This window comes from Rhea americana, unplaced genomic scaffold, assembly GCF_003343005.1.
Source record: "Rhea americana isolate MKP2758 unplaced genomic scaffold, rheAme1 scaffold_34, whole genome shotgun sequence".
NCBI lineage: Eukaryota > Metazoa > Chordata > Aves > Rheiformes > Rheidae > Rhea > Rhea americana.
Window position 1 is genome coordinate 5820731 of NW_028186468.1, and position 15694 is coordinate 5836424.

A 15694-nucleotide genomic window follows, 5' to 3' on the forward strand; every position below is an offset into this window, starting at 1 on the left:
AGATTCAAAATCCAAAATTACACTCCTAGAGGAAAATCCAGAATAGGTTCGTACATCTGATTCTGTGGTCTGGGACAAATCTCAGCCTGCAGTATTATCTCATCTTGTGGTGCTCTGCTCTRTGCCAGTGGCAGTAGGGCATACACCCTTGTGTGACCTGTCAGTTYGGCCATCAGAAGGATCCTAAGTCTTTCTTAGCAAGCAGAAAAGAGGAGACGCCCCTACCCACAAGACATTCGGGTATCTGTGAGTCAGTGCACCACAGCTGGTAGATATTATTGTCTAGAATAAAAAAAAGGTGAGAAGATGAAGTGCTTCAGGAAAYATATGTAACATCAGAGGGTAGAAGTAAGAGGAAGCAAAGGGCTGAGAAATGTAGTCCTAACTCTGGTCCCATGTTCACCAGCAAGTTAAGGACTAAGCTCTTCTCTAACTTTGTTAAAAACATAACTTTTTTGGTTTCAGTGGACATATGCTACCACAAGACTGGATTAACACAGAAGTTTGTCTAGAAACTTTCTAAAGTTTCTGCACTGATTTGGAGTTAGCTTTTTTCTGAATCTATTCACTCAGTTTTTCAAGACAGCTGATAGGGCACTTTAGCTTTCTTGCCTTATTGCAAGACTCACAGATGGGGAAGTCAAACACCTTTTTCATAAAACTGGAAGAAAAAGAAGTAATTTTCTTTTCTTTGCTTGATGTTCTATTAAGAAAAAGCTGATGCATTTTGCTGTTGTATATAAACAAAAAGATCATCAGATTCATTCCAACCCAGCTTAAAAATGAAGGAAAATATATCCTTAAAACAACAGTGCTTAATCAAAGCATTTTTTTCCAATGATTATGAGGACTTTTTTAATGGAAGAGATAATAATACCTTTTCTTTCTTGTTTCTTCTCACGTTGGCTTCGTTGTTTGAGAAATGAACAACTTTGTGAGCTCAGATTCTCTTCATCAGGTCTGCAAAGGAGCAACAAGATCTAAGCTAAGTACATGCTAGGCACAATTTCAATTCCTCACTTTTTTTTCCTAAGTTCTAAAGCTTTCTGATAGCACACGTTGGTAGCCATTATCTCCTATTTAAAAGTGGRACTACCAATCCAAATATTTTTTTAAGGTTTCCAGTTCTTCAATATTACAGTTACCAATAGTCCAAGCCTTCATGAAAAAAAAAACTCCTAAAAGCTTATTTCTTATATCCCAGTTTAACTTTCAGAAGTGTCTTCCTCTGTAAAGAAACTGACACCATACAGTGATTACAAATGCCCACAGAAAAGTACTCTGAAAAGAAAACGAAAAGAAAGCATAATCTTTTTTCCATGTCTCAACTTCATTTAATTTAGTTAGATTACTTGTAAATTTTAAATATTTCATTTTTAATGGTATTTTTTTCCATTTTATAATAGATGAAACCAGAAAAAAAATAGTTTCAATTTGTCTGTTCAATAAGGATCAGTTTTCTGACTAGTCAGTATATACTGACTCTGAAAGATGGCAGGCACCCAGAAATCTCAGTGGTTTCACCACGTGTAATAGGAATGGGCTCAAATTTACTTTTTTTGTTGTTGTTGTTTATTTGATCCAGTGTGTCGTAGCTTCTCTGGAGAGGATGAAAAGAATGCAATCTTTCAYATGACTAAACAGAAAACGGAAAATGGAAATTCTATTAATAAACAAGGTGAAGATATCAGACAATCATTTACTTTTTTGGATATCTGTCCCTCTTCAGGAAAGTCTAGCTGGAGAAACTTACAATGTCTGATTGCATAAAATAGGAGGGGTCACCATCTCATTCTTATATTCCTGTAACATCTGCTACTGGTCACCATTTGAGACTGGGGCTTTGATCTAACCAGTATGGCTATTCCTACATCCTACTACTGCTTTCACAAATTAAAGCATAGCCTTTTCCCTTGTCATTATTGTTGATCACACTTGTTAGTGGTTTTATATAATATATTACATAATTATCTAAGAAATATAGTAATGTGTTGCTTCATATTATTAGAAATTAATATTTGAATATTTGGACACCTTGGTGTACCTTCAAAAAGGGACAAGATTCTTCAATTATAAAAAATCATAAGTTACTAAAAATTATTTTGTAGAATTACACAGTAGTGAAAATCTAATGAGCAATCAGAACCTTGTCTATCCGTTGTCCATCATGAAAGATCAGCAATTTGTATTGGCAATGGTCAGAGAACGCTATCTTAATTTCTAATGCTGCATAGCAAAATGTACATTAGTAAGGAGTTCCTTTCCTCTCAGAAACTGTAGTTCTTTGAAATGTGTTATCTACATGTAGTCCATTCTTGGACTGTACGTGCTCCCTGTGCTTGAAGCTAGCCACGAGCATGTGCACAATAAAAATGGACTCCATGTGGACAATTACTCAATGAAAAGAAAAGAAGTTATTTAAGTTGCAAAATCAAGCAGTAAAAAATTAGGAAATGCCAAATTTACTGTTGTCTGTGAAACGGTGACCTAAGTGGAGAAATGCATTATTTATTGTCATACTGTAAGAAGTCTAATTCTCTTTCCCAAGTGAAAGAATAATGTCTATCTTCTAAATGTCTTCTTGCCAAGTGCTGAAAATACATGCAGCTCAGAGCCAGAAGTAGAATTCTGAAATTACTATTGCAAAGTCAAAGGAAACAGCTTGTATCCTGTGGGGGGAGGGAAGATAAAACCCCTGGAGTAACTTTCTCTCTCTTTCTTTAACTTATGTTGCCCTGATTTGCATTCTGTTGTTTTTCAAACACATACGACTCATTTTTGTATGCTTTTCCTTCCTTGCATCCTGCATTCTAGCTACATCATTCGGTGCATGCTTATCCACCGATGAATAGGTTCTCTAGGAGGACAAGGAACAAGCCTCCATTTACTCTAAATAGAGCTTCTGCACATTGATTGAAACCTTTCTCAAGTTGGAATAGAGTTTTTCCACATGTGGTGTAGTTTCTTCAGCTAGGTGGTAAAAGAATTTTCTCAACTTAGTCTTTAATCCATTTATGTCAATAATGTATCCAGTTTTTACTCCATTTATATCCTAAGCTTCCTTTGCTTAGCTGTTTTCCTCTTCTGCTTGCTGGCTGAAATTTCATCTGTTTTACTTTTCTTCTCCTTTGTTTCCCATGCCTAGCAGTAGCTTCTTGGAAGCCTAATATTCTTTTTATAGTACTTGCATAAAAAAGTTAAACTGCATTTTTCTTTTACTCTCTAACCATCATGAATCTAAACACAGCATAAAAATTGAAATCACTGGTAGTATCTTCCACTGAGTTCTACCTGTCCAAAAACTGGCCCATTTCATCTTATCTTTACCATAAAATAGCATTCAGTCATATATATAGACATATAGATGAACAAATGTATTTATGGAGAGAAATATTAATCTATCAGATTTCTTTTAGTGTAGAATAGTTTGAATTTTGTGATAAGAGTTTCAGGTAACAGATATTCTTCATTTCAAAATGAATATTTAAAGAAAGAAGAGATGGTTAGGGCAAAACTAAAATATATGAGGAAATCATAAAAAAATCTGAATTTTTAGTGATTTATTTTCTTGGATCTAGAAAAAACTCTTAACAATAGTGGGGAATTTTTTTTTGGAAATAAACAATAATCTCCTTATTGGTGGACATGTTTTTTTTCACGTAGACATACAAATCCTAATCCCTTCATATAGGCTGTCTGTGTATGCAGACAGAGTAACTACGCACATAAATAGACATGTCAATTCACATGCACAGTCTAAGATTTATGCTCATAGTTAAGATAACTACATGAAAATGTTAGGCAAGCAGCGACTCTTCTATTTGAAGCAAAAATATGAGAGGAAAGCTGGAGTTCACTCAGGACGTACTGTGTGAAATTATTCARTCTAGTTGATCATTCTAGTATTGGAATCACTACTGTTCAGCCAGGTCCTGACATGGTATCAAGTTATTGCATGGACAATAACTTGGGTTAAGGCAGCTTATGTTTGGTTAAAATACATCTACCAGAAGGATGACCAATTCTCGCTTAAAGACACCAAGAGAGGGAACAAGTACAGATGGGAAAAGTTCATTCGACAGATTTTTCTAGTGGTCTCTCTTGTTTTTAAAAATTTTACCTCATTTTTTATTTGAATTTGTCTTGCTTCAGCTTCCAGTTATTGAATCTCAATTCGTACTTCTCTAATATGTAAAGATTTACAAACACTTCTTTCTCTCTATGAAGGCAGTAATACCATATAATCAAGTTATCTGTGAGTCTTCTTTTTGAGAAATAATACAGATTAAACACTTTCAGTTGCTCATTGTGCGACATTTTCTTCATAATATTTTTATATGCTCATTTTAGTTTTTCAACGTATTTTTAAAAAGTGCACAATAGGGTTCACTACAGTTTTCTGATGTAGTCATTATCGTTACCAGATATATCAATAAAGTCCTCTCTTATGCTCTAGCCAATGTTCTCTCTATGCATACAAAGACCGAGTATTCAATCATTTCAGCACAGGTTTGTACTGGTACTGATGCTCAGCTGAGTACTCATTTTGACTCCCAAATCCTTTTCAAGTGCCACTGCACAGATATCCTGCCCCATTCCAGAAACAGGCCTTGTTTCTAGGCATCAGTTTAAATTGTGTGCGTGTCAGTACATTTACAAGAGAATCAAGCTTTAGAGAGGTGATTAACAATTGTATCAAAATATCTYCAGCATGGATCTAGAAGATGGATCTTTCCCTGTAATTTAGGGCCTTTGACTAATTATTTAACAGCTGTCTCTTTATCAGCTTTTAATTGGGTAATAAAAGCTCTTTGTTGTCATTCTAACATTTGTAAGACCATCAGTGTAAGAAATAAGGCAATTTTAAGTTTTAAAAAAAGAAGAAAGCAGGAGACCTAGTTGTTCTTATATAACTTATTATTACTATGGCCATTGGGGACAGCTCACTCCACTGATCAAAAGTTCAACAGATACTTGATTTTTATAAATTGTTATATTTCCTGAGTTTCTTGGGAACTGCTAAACAATTAAATAAGGATTCAGTCTTGGAAGATATTGTGTGTTCTCAACTAGTATTGAGATCTAGCTAACCAAAGGAGCACTGTTTTTCCTAGTTATATCTTTAAAGTGCATTTATCGTGCAGCTTATACTCTGGCAGAGAAACCATTCCTAATCTGTTTTAAAACAAATAGATTGTGTACAGCTGTCCCTATATTCAAGGCAAAATGATGATTTAATGTTGATTAAGAGAGAAGGCCTTTGAAGTGAGTGAGGCAGGAGCCCGTAGTATGTCTTTAGTGATCATTATCAGTCTTTCCCTGAAGGGTGACTTGGTGCCAAAAGCTCTTTCCCCAAACTGGCTGAGGTGGATTCAGGAGCGAATGCTTTGTAAATTTTAAAAGACCTTCTCATTCACAGGCCTCTGATGTCTTATTCCTTTAGCTGCATTAATGTCTGAGAATAAGCAGATGCAGCCTTTTTCACTGGTTAACTACAACAAGGGGCAAGGTCCACTGCTTCACTGCACTGTGGCATTATTTCTTCATCACAAGAAGAGCAACTGAGCATGTATCCTGCAGGAAAATCAAAGCAAAGTTGTTGGGTTTGTTTGTTTTTTCTTTTTTTTTCTTTTTTTTTTCTTTTTTTTCTTTTTTTTTTTTTTTTTTTTTTTTTTTTGTATGAACAGCTGCTTTGGTAAAAGAAAAAGCATTTGGATTTAGCTTTTTATAACCAAACATTTTTGTGATTCATTACATAAAAGAATAGAAAAAGCAATCAAGTTTTCTCTCTCACTTGTCTCACAGTTATATGTCAAACACCAGTCACAATATTTGTGTGTGTACGTGGACCCACACATAAACTTTATATATTATATACACAGACACACAGGAACACATACAGACACATGTGTAAGTTGCCGTCTAAAATAAAAAGAAAGGTAAGTCCTTCAAATATGCATCTGCCTGTCCATCTGTCTACGATTTAGTTAAAAAATTTCACAGTATCAGTGACAGATAAGAGGAATTCTGTGTTGCTTCACACTAACAGTTGTAAAGAATGTAATTTTTGCATGGCTGAAGGGTTGATGGCATGGAAGGGAGGCACTAGGGAAAATGTGTTTCCTTGCTTGATAATTATGATTTTCTTTCATTTAGGCAAATGCCAATTTTATTGCACACAAAAAGATAAAAAACAGTAGGTAGTTTTCATGGCAAACTTCTTTTTCAGTTCAATTCACAAGGTTCTTTAGTTTTACAAATTCAGATAGCCAGTAACCTGTTCATTTTTTTTAATTAATAGTCACCATATACATTCAATTTAAACAGTGGTTACCATCAGTGACTTCATAGCCACTGTTTATAGCATCCCCATTACTGATATACTTTCTCATATACCATAATATTAGGCAARAACAAAATTATAATGATTTTAAGCATACAGTGCTCTTCCATAAGAATAGACACCAGATATTTTGTTTGCAGTGCTGAGAAAGGCAGCTTTGCTGTTGACTTCAGCGGGAAGGTGGGGAAGGAAACTGGGCCTTTGATGGAGAAAGGTTTCTGTATAATTGTCTTTAATTTAAAAATTATGTAAATGTTGCACTGTGAAAGATGCCAGATTGACAATCTGGGGAATATAAGTAGAGAGCAATAGTGTGGATTTCTCAACATTGCTCTATTATTTTCTTGCAAATCATGCCAGGAGGGAGATATGTCCTAAGTATATGTAACCAAGTGCAGAAGAGCACTTCTAGAGCCATATTGTAAAATTTTAATTTTTCTTGAATCTCCTCCTTCCCAAATAACCAAACCCAGACAAATTTTTGGCTGAAAATGTTTTGTTTAGGGGCAAATCCTAAGCCATTTTTCCACAGAAAGTTAGTTTTGATATGAAATTTTCAGCTAGCCCTATTAAATTCAAGCCTTTTCTCTCTACAGACATAAAAATTACTCTTGCTCCATGCTTCTCCTTTTTAATTCAGTTATTTTTCAGCTTTAGCTCCCATTTAGTGACACAACATATCAAAAGCTGGAAATATTTGCATGCAAACGTAATTTTTACAATGGTTTCAAAACAGCTATTTTGTTAAACCATGACTATTTGACAGCTAGGGAAAAGTGGGGCACGGATAAAACCATGTAACATTGAAACATACTTTGGGGCAAACTCCAGGGACGCCCATAGCTGTGAATTTGATAGCTAAGGATTTGGGTGGGAGCAGGATCACAGTGAAAGGTCAGATCATTCTCCAAGGCTAGTTAATCCTTGACCCATGCTGAAACCGATGAAGGTAGCAATTAATTCTAATTATGCAGTTTACTTTTGTGTGATACAGGATATAAAATTTATTTAATGACATTCATCTGATGAACTCTGCCTAGATTTACCTGCTGATTGATTAGCAAGCCTAAGCACTCAAGCAGGGTCTCATTGTTAAGTTTGGTAAGAGGAATTATCCTGTCCGTGTCAAATACTTAACCTTTTGGTTATGGAATAACAATTTGTAAATATGCCATTTGAAAGTTTTTTCCTGAATCTACTCACCAAAATATCAGGGTCTTTTAAGAACAATTCAATGAAAATGGTGTTTTTAACATTTTCCATCACTTGCATGTTTCTGCTTTGTTCCAGAGGGCAATAAAAACGAATGATCTGCAGGTTTGGGTTTTGTTTCTTTTCAAAAAATGTGACACTTTGCAAAACATCCACAAATTTGGGGAAAACATTCCAAAAGATGTACGAATGCTAGAACAGCTTACTTCTTCTATTTTATAGATTGAGAAATGTTGTCTGAAGACAAAACTAAAAAAATTTTGAAAAGTTACAAAGTTTCAGATTCAAGAGTAGAAAAGTATCTTGTATAGGTCTAAAATATAATTGGCAAACCAGAACAAAGAGACTTCAAAACAAAATGTTTAAAGATATAAAAGTAGGAATTCTGCAATTCCTATGCAATTATGACAAAAGACGTGATCCTGCAGAAACTGTATTTACTATTTACTGATTTGATCGGTTCTTTGGCACTTACAGGACTACTTGTTACACCATTATGCAAAAGGAGATTATGTTTAGCAGATTGGATTCTTAGTGCCAGAAGTATTTTAAAACTATTTTCAGGTTCCCCATATAAACTTATGTATCATAAATTATTTGTAACCTATTATTTTGTCTTCATGTCTGTAGCTGAGAACTAATTCTCAAATTTCACATTTGTTGGTTTACTCAAAATATCCTGTTGCTCAATGGTATAATTTTCAGTATTTCATATTCTTTAAGTAAGTTTTGAGCTAAAAATTAGTCCCATATTAACTCTATATGGTACACAAATCAAGAATATATATTTACAGAGTAGCTTCTCACAACAGTATAATCAAGCATACTCAAAAGTTGTTCACCTTATTCTGAAACAAGTAGAAAATTTGTTTGTCTATGAACTAAGCAAGAATTAGCACTTTTGGTCTCCAAAGAAAATATTTTATTTGGCCATCATAAGTGACATGGACAGCATTTCTGGGTTTTAAACTTTCTGCCAGCCTTCTGTCCATTCTGAACATTAACCTCGCTTGATCCTCATTTTTGAAAACCAAAAACTATGTTAATGCATTCCGCCCATGACCAAAAAAAATACCTGTGTTCTTCTGAAGCAATATGGTTTCAAGAACCCAAGAATAACCAATATCTGAAGGAATGCTAGGTTAATCAGATCAACTTACGGAAAAAGTGCACAACCCATCCTATAGTAAACCATTGACCAGCGTAATAAGGCTGTCAACAAGGCCCCTCATAACCAAAGAACTAACTCTGATTAAGAAATAATTAAGAATTAACAGTGTGGAAAACTCTGTGACTTTTACTAGAGACTTCAGCTTCTTCCATAGTGTAGTGATGGATACTATGAACAACGAACACACACATAAAAAAACAAAAAATAGACATTACCGTGATCCTAAATAATAAACTGAACAGGGAAGCATCAACAACAAAAATCCAAAGCTGAAATAACAGCACTGTGTTTGCATAATCACATAGTGTAATCAGGAAATAAATGCCAAATGATCGTGCATGCCTCCCAAGGGAGGTGGGGCTCTCTCAATCTCGTGATTTCAGTGGCAACTAAGGTCACTTAGAATTTCAAAAAATGATCCTGCTCGTCCCCTTTTCTATGTAAACCACTTTAATCTCCATTTTCTCTGTTTTCCCACATTTTCTCTTTTTACATTGTCCTGAGGATACATCTTACTCACAGAGTTTCAATAAGGATTTTGCTTCTAAGTAGAAAACTGGGCCTAAATGCTTCGATACATTATCACTGCTAATGTCTTTTGCTATATCCATGGAATTCAGAATAATAATAAATGTGGAAATATAGGCTGAAGTACATTGGTTACGAATCAGTTAAAGGAAATGAGCCAAAAATAACATCTGTAACAGCAAATCTGCACTGCTTAGCATACGGTTTTAATTTAAAAATATTTACTCCTAAATTTTGAGAGCTGTGAGAGGTTTTAGATGTGTGCTTCTCATTAAAAAGATGCTGGCAGATAGTGTAGACCAAATATGGATTCTGGAGAAAGAAAGGTTTAGAAAAAAACTAATATTAGGCCACATTGAACCACTGATTTTTGGGGGGCAGAAGTCTTCACTGGGTCCTAACAGAATTCACTGCAACAGATTTATCTTAATATTTGAAACTCTCCTTTTACTTTTTGTCATATAATTGTTTCAGTATGATATTAGTTGATACATGAACATCATATAGTAACTACTTAGGATAGAGCAGGGGGTTTTTTGATAGTTTTAATGAAAATCAGTTGTTTTGTGTTAAAACTGTCTATTTTAAAGGCAGTGTTAATCATTGGAGGTTCTAATTACTAACACTGGTAAATAAGAATGATTGTGAATTTGCTTCAATGTGCCCACTCTTTCTAAAGGGAGGGGTTATTTCCAAGGGTCCCAGTGCAGTGAGAAGCGATGCAGTTCACGCTCTGAAGTGAAGGAGAATTGCGCATTAAGGTTGAGTAGTCCACACAGGAGGCACGGGAAGGACATTGCATCTGTTAGTCCAGACAGGAGTCTTTAGTGTAGGTTACAAGAATCAGCTCTGTGTTGTTTATATCTTGACAAGAATCTCTTTGCCATCTTTCATGTCTCTTTCTACCTTTTACTGAAGGATTTGGATTCTCAAAGTTCCTTTGTGTATTTTCAGAGTGGCCTCAGTCATTCGGCATATAATTAAAGTCATTCAGGACACACTCCGCTCTTCCAAGAGATTCTATGAACCTTCAAGATCCAGGAGAATCAAAAGCAATTTGCAGCTGAGCTTCAAATATCTCCTATTAGTTTTTCCCTTAATCTGAATGGCTAATTTAAAGCCACATTTAATTTAAAGGTTCCTTTAAAATATCTAACATTTGTGTGGCGGTTTGTAGCCTGCCTAAATCAATGTACTTTTACTTTAAAATGCCTTTTTAATTAAAAARAAAATACAGGAGAAGTAAAAACAAATTGACAATGCTATAAAAACATTTTTATGTGATTGGGTAAATTTAAATATTTTTTCAATTAAACATTCCTAACTTTCTTGGCAATTTTCTTTTCTTTTAATTTTATTTTTTATAAAGCTGTTGGGATAAAAAAAATTTTTAATTGTCCAGTGATAAAAGCTGTCCAGCCACAGAAAAGTCCACATCTGCTTCAACAGCAGACATATAAAACCTGTGTGACAAACATGATCATTAAACAATCCGATTTTCTTGTTGGGAGGGTTTAATGCTGTTGGGTGTAGTATTAAAATGTAGAATTTGATAGTGCGTCTTAAAATTTTAATGATGTGTTCATGAATATAAAACATGCTTCCACCAGTGACTTTATGACTTCTCCTCTGCATAATTAGTGGTATCTGTTTTATGAGCTTACTGTTGTTGCCTTGATCCCATGAAAATGTGAAACCACTGTAATAATTTACACCATTCCAGAGCTTTAAAGGTACAAGCTGGGATTTCTTCCCTTTTCTCCTTCCMTATTCCCTTGCTTTTAATACAAAAATGGATCTTTTAGTGGCCTTCATGAAAGCTAGGCAAGAAAAACAATTCAAGAACAACATTTCATTTTAAACATTTGTCATAACACTGTAATTGTTGCCTCAGTTTAAATCCACCTTGATAACTTTTGTCAGAGGATGAGACAAATTTCCTATTTCACTCAGTAAATACAAGTAAACTCACTTGTCAAGGAAGTTTGTTAAAAAAAGTGAATGAGTWGATATTACTAGTGTGCGAAATAAAATGAGACCAATCATATCACAGGTAAAAACAATTATCAAGATGATAATTAGTCTGTGACCACAGCTGGTTAACTTCTGAACTCCCATTCATTGCACAGTCTGTCTCTTTGCTTTTTCCTCTTCCAGACTTCAGGGATGGCTGAACTCACACAAATAAAATGTCACCTGATTCTTCAGAGGGAATACAAACTTTTGTTCAGAGACTTAGACCAAATCCCAGGCAAGAAATTGATTAATTTGATGATTAATTTATCTTCTTCAATCAGAGAAAAAAGAGGGTGTGAGCAATATTTGCAGACGTATATTCTGAAGGGACGTGCATGCTCCTGTAGCTTGCTCAAAAGCAGATGAGATGTTCCTGCCTATGCTTTGTGCAAGGGCCAGCCACAGCCTGAGTTGTTTCCCCTCAGAGTTTAAGAAAAGTAAAAGAGAAGATTCACTACTAAGGAGCAAAGACAAATAGTTTCCATTTTCAGCCCAAAAGGTGGGATTTCAAGGAAGGCCATTCACAAAGCAAAAAAGAAAAAAGCTAAAAATAGATAAAGCCTCTCGTGATGTTTTAGTAACACTGTCAACTATAACAGTTAAAAAAAGCTGAGTTTCTTACCAGTTAAACAGCACTGTTTTTCTGTTCACTGTCAAGACAGAAGACACATAGCTATAAAGCTCTGTTTGGTGGAAATTACCATTTCTGTGAAACTCACATGTAGAGCACGAAAAATCTGATTTGTTTTTTGACTTGTTTTCAACTGAAATTTCTTCTGAAAATATTGTTTTGGCTGCTTATATCAGTGGAAGATTATCATTTTTGTTTGAAGGTTATAAATTGAGATGCATCATTGTCATCGGTGGTATACAAAGAAGATTCCTGTATTATTTTCTATTATTCACTGCAGTCATTCCTTTGATCAAAATATGGTATATCCAGTGTCTCAGAAGAAATGTCACCCAGCCAGAAAACGTGGCCATGAAAAGCATTTGAGCATAAGGCATCAGGGTTACCATGCTCATGGTGTGTTGTAGCATGATAAGCAGATGCAGTTGCAATGATTTATCATTTCAAAATCATGTTCATTTGGAATTGTTCATTCATTMAAAAAGTATTCCACAAAATTGCACATTTCATGATTTCGGATGAAAATAAGTATCAGTATATCAGAATTCCTCCGAGGACCAAAATTTCACTGTTCTCAGTTCTAATGAAAACAAGAATTCAGGGCCTGCTTATCTCTGCTTTTTCCATTTGATAAACATCAAGCAGTCCAAGCTGAAAGATCCTTGCTTCTCACTGTCTTTCAAAGAGTCTGTCACAGAAGGTCTTATCTCACCCTGCTTTCACTCCCTGCAACACAGCTGGGTAGACGGAACTCTGATTTAAATCACCCCCTTTGCTACAGGGCTAACCAGTTAGAGTAAAATTAATCTCAGTATTTGGCTCTCAAAAACAGTTCCAGTTTTGCACTCCCTATTTGAATTTTACTGGATTTTCTTCTAAAGAACATTTTTTTGTTGCTTACTTCAGTGGGAGGTTATCTCTTTCCTTTGAAGGTTATATTGTGATTGGCAAAGGGTCAGGAAACTTCAGTCACATTGGCCTGATACGGAAATACTTTGAAAAATAAATGTGAAAGACAAATGCTAAGTAAAGAGACTCCTTAATCAGCAACAGTTCCATACTGTTCCAACTTCAGACCAAGTGAGGTATCCACAAATGTTTTGTTTACACAATGTATTAATATAGACATTTGGGAGCAATGGAAGATTTTCTACTGACTCTGATAGCCAAGCTTAAGATGTATGAGAGGTTCACGCTCTGTTGACAGGAAGTTCACACAGMAATAGTCTAAAAAACAAATACATTACATGGCCACTGTCAAGACAGTATATAGACTAACAGACTTTTGTTATTAGAGAGTGCTGATGGATTCTTCTAAGCTTTATTTCGCACTCACTCAACTTTCGCTAAGTAATACTCTATTACTGTAGGATAGAATCAACACGATTAAAATGGTTCTGCTGGAAATATGTTCTTTCAGCACAGAAGAGCTAGGATTTCTAATATTCTGTATATTCTAAAATATTCTGATTTCTAGTATGCTGATTTTTTACTTCCTTTTTATCTAAATATACTGGACAGAAGTCCAAGATAGAAATTCAGAGATGAATTCAAATATGCCATATAATCCAAAGTATATATAATTTAGTTTCAAAGTATCTGGGGAACTGTCCTTACACTTTATGGTGTACAGTTCCAAATGCACTTATAATAATAAGTGTATAATAATMTAAGAAGTGTTATTAATAATAACAAAGCTGGATAGGAGCCTAGTCTTTCTGGATAAGTCAATTTAACTCTCATTAGTAGTAAAGGGAGCTGTGTGCAATCAGCAGAAGGGCATGTATCCCTTGGATTTAAAGCTTGAGCTGTCTTCATTTGATTCAGTTGACCTTAACAGTCATGTTTGCAGGGAGCTCAATTAGCAGCCTGTTGTAATATACTGTACCATATGTGCTGGCTCTCCAAGGCACAAGTAGAAGCTTAAGGATGAAGGGTCAGGCTTAGCTGTTTGCCATTTTTATAAAAATGAATTTCCTCCAGGCATTTTGAAAGAAAAATGGTAGCAAACATATTTGAATAATGCAGCTTTTATAAGACATGGCAATTTAAGCAGTGGCCAGTGTATTTCACTTTCAGTAGTTCAGAACTTTACTTAGCATTTCATACATTTCAGTACTCTGCACTGGATCTCCACTGTCCTCTACTGCTACAGAGCACAGCCATTACAGTTGTCACTATCAGAAAATCTTCCTCAGTTTCCTTTCCACGTGTTTTGCATAGTGCTTTAAGATTTTGTGTAAACCTGRCACAAGAAGTTAAACCTTTATTGAAGCAAAGGTCTGCAATGAAATTATGATTCATTCGATACCAAAATGAGAAGACGACATTCCTATYGTTTCCTGGTTTCATCTACTTATTCTCTCAACTTCAGCTGCAATTTACTGTTGGCTCAGCTGTGCCTATGCGACTCTTTACATGGCTGTGCTCTACATCAGGTCARTGGAGTGATATAAAATGTTTCAGAAGACCTAAGAAAAAAACAAATTAATTTTCCCTTTCATTGACTATTACAGTTTTCTTGTATTTGTTAACTGAACAATAGCTTTGGAAAATGATTCCTTCTGGAATTATTTCCATTTCTTGTTTCCATTTCACACTTCTAGTTACTGATATAACTTGTTTTTATCATTGCACTCCACACTTTGGGGATTCTACTCAGAGGAATAACACACTGGTAAAATTTCAACACTATCCAAACTTAAAGTCACCAGGGTTTGTTTGCTTTCACTTTAAGTCTAAGGACAGAAAACTGAGAGAGTTTTACTGATCTGCATCTTCCCCTCTGGAACACCACAGGTCTCTCAAATCGGAGAGGAAGATTGGCACAGTCAGTTGCCTACCCACCTCCAGCCTCTGTCATCTGAGTACTGAGCAACAGGCTTAGGTTTAATACTAAAGTTAATAGTCCCACATGTTACTCTACAGGATAGGCCTTCAACTTCTCCAAGAGAGACCAAAGGCATTTCTTTATGCCAAGCAACCTTTTATAAGATCCAGAAAGAAAAGTTTAGTACCAGGATACAGATAATCTATGGCTGAAACCACTAATATGCTATTTCTCACTGTGGTCTCCTCATCCTTTCCTCATGCTGTCTCTGCAAGTCATTAAGGTTCATAAATGTACAGTATCTAGCAAGCGGCAGGGTATCACTGGAACGCATATAGTACAGTACTTTCAGTGCTCTGAACTTGTATGAGATCTGCTGTATATGCCTGCAAAAAAGACAAGTGCAAAAAATAAACTTTCTCTTCTAAAATGAATCTACTAAATTGGTTATATCTGCAAAGAGATATTCTGGTAAAGAGGATATATATACTCAGGCCCTTCAGAAGACAAGGAAATTTGAGGCAAATAAATCAAAGATTCTGGCAGCACATGGACATTAAAGACAAGCACAACAGGGGCTCCATCTGGATGTTTGGACACGGCACAGAGGCCCAGGCTCTGAAAAGCATCCTTGGGGGGTGCCTGGTCTGCCATCTGTGTCCGAAGGCATGTGACATGGGGAGAAGACAAATAAATAAAACCTTTGGCAAAAGTATGTGAACAGTCACCTTAAAGAATTAATTCATTTTCTTGAGAAACCTGTACTGGGCAAAAGAACATAACTTAGACAGCATGTACAAAATTAGAGGCGTGAAGAAGAMATGTATTCTTGCCTTTTATAATTTCTTCTTGGATGACTCTGGCTGACATGCACGACTCATATAACAGAAAAAAGACAGAAGGATTTTGGTTGTAATGGAAAATCATAATGGACATATGCTCCTCTTTGTGATGCTTTACAAA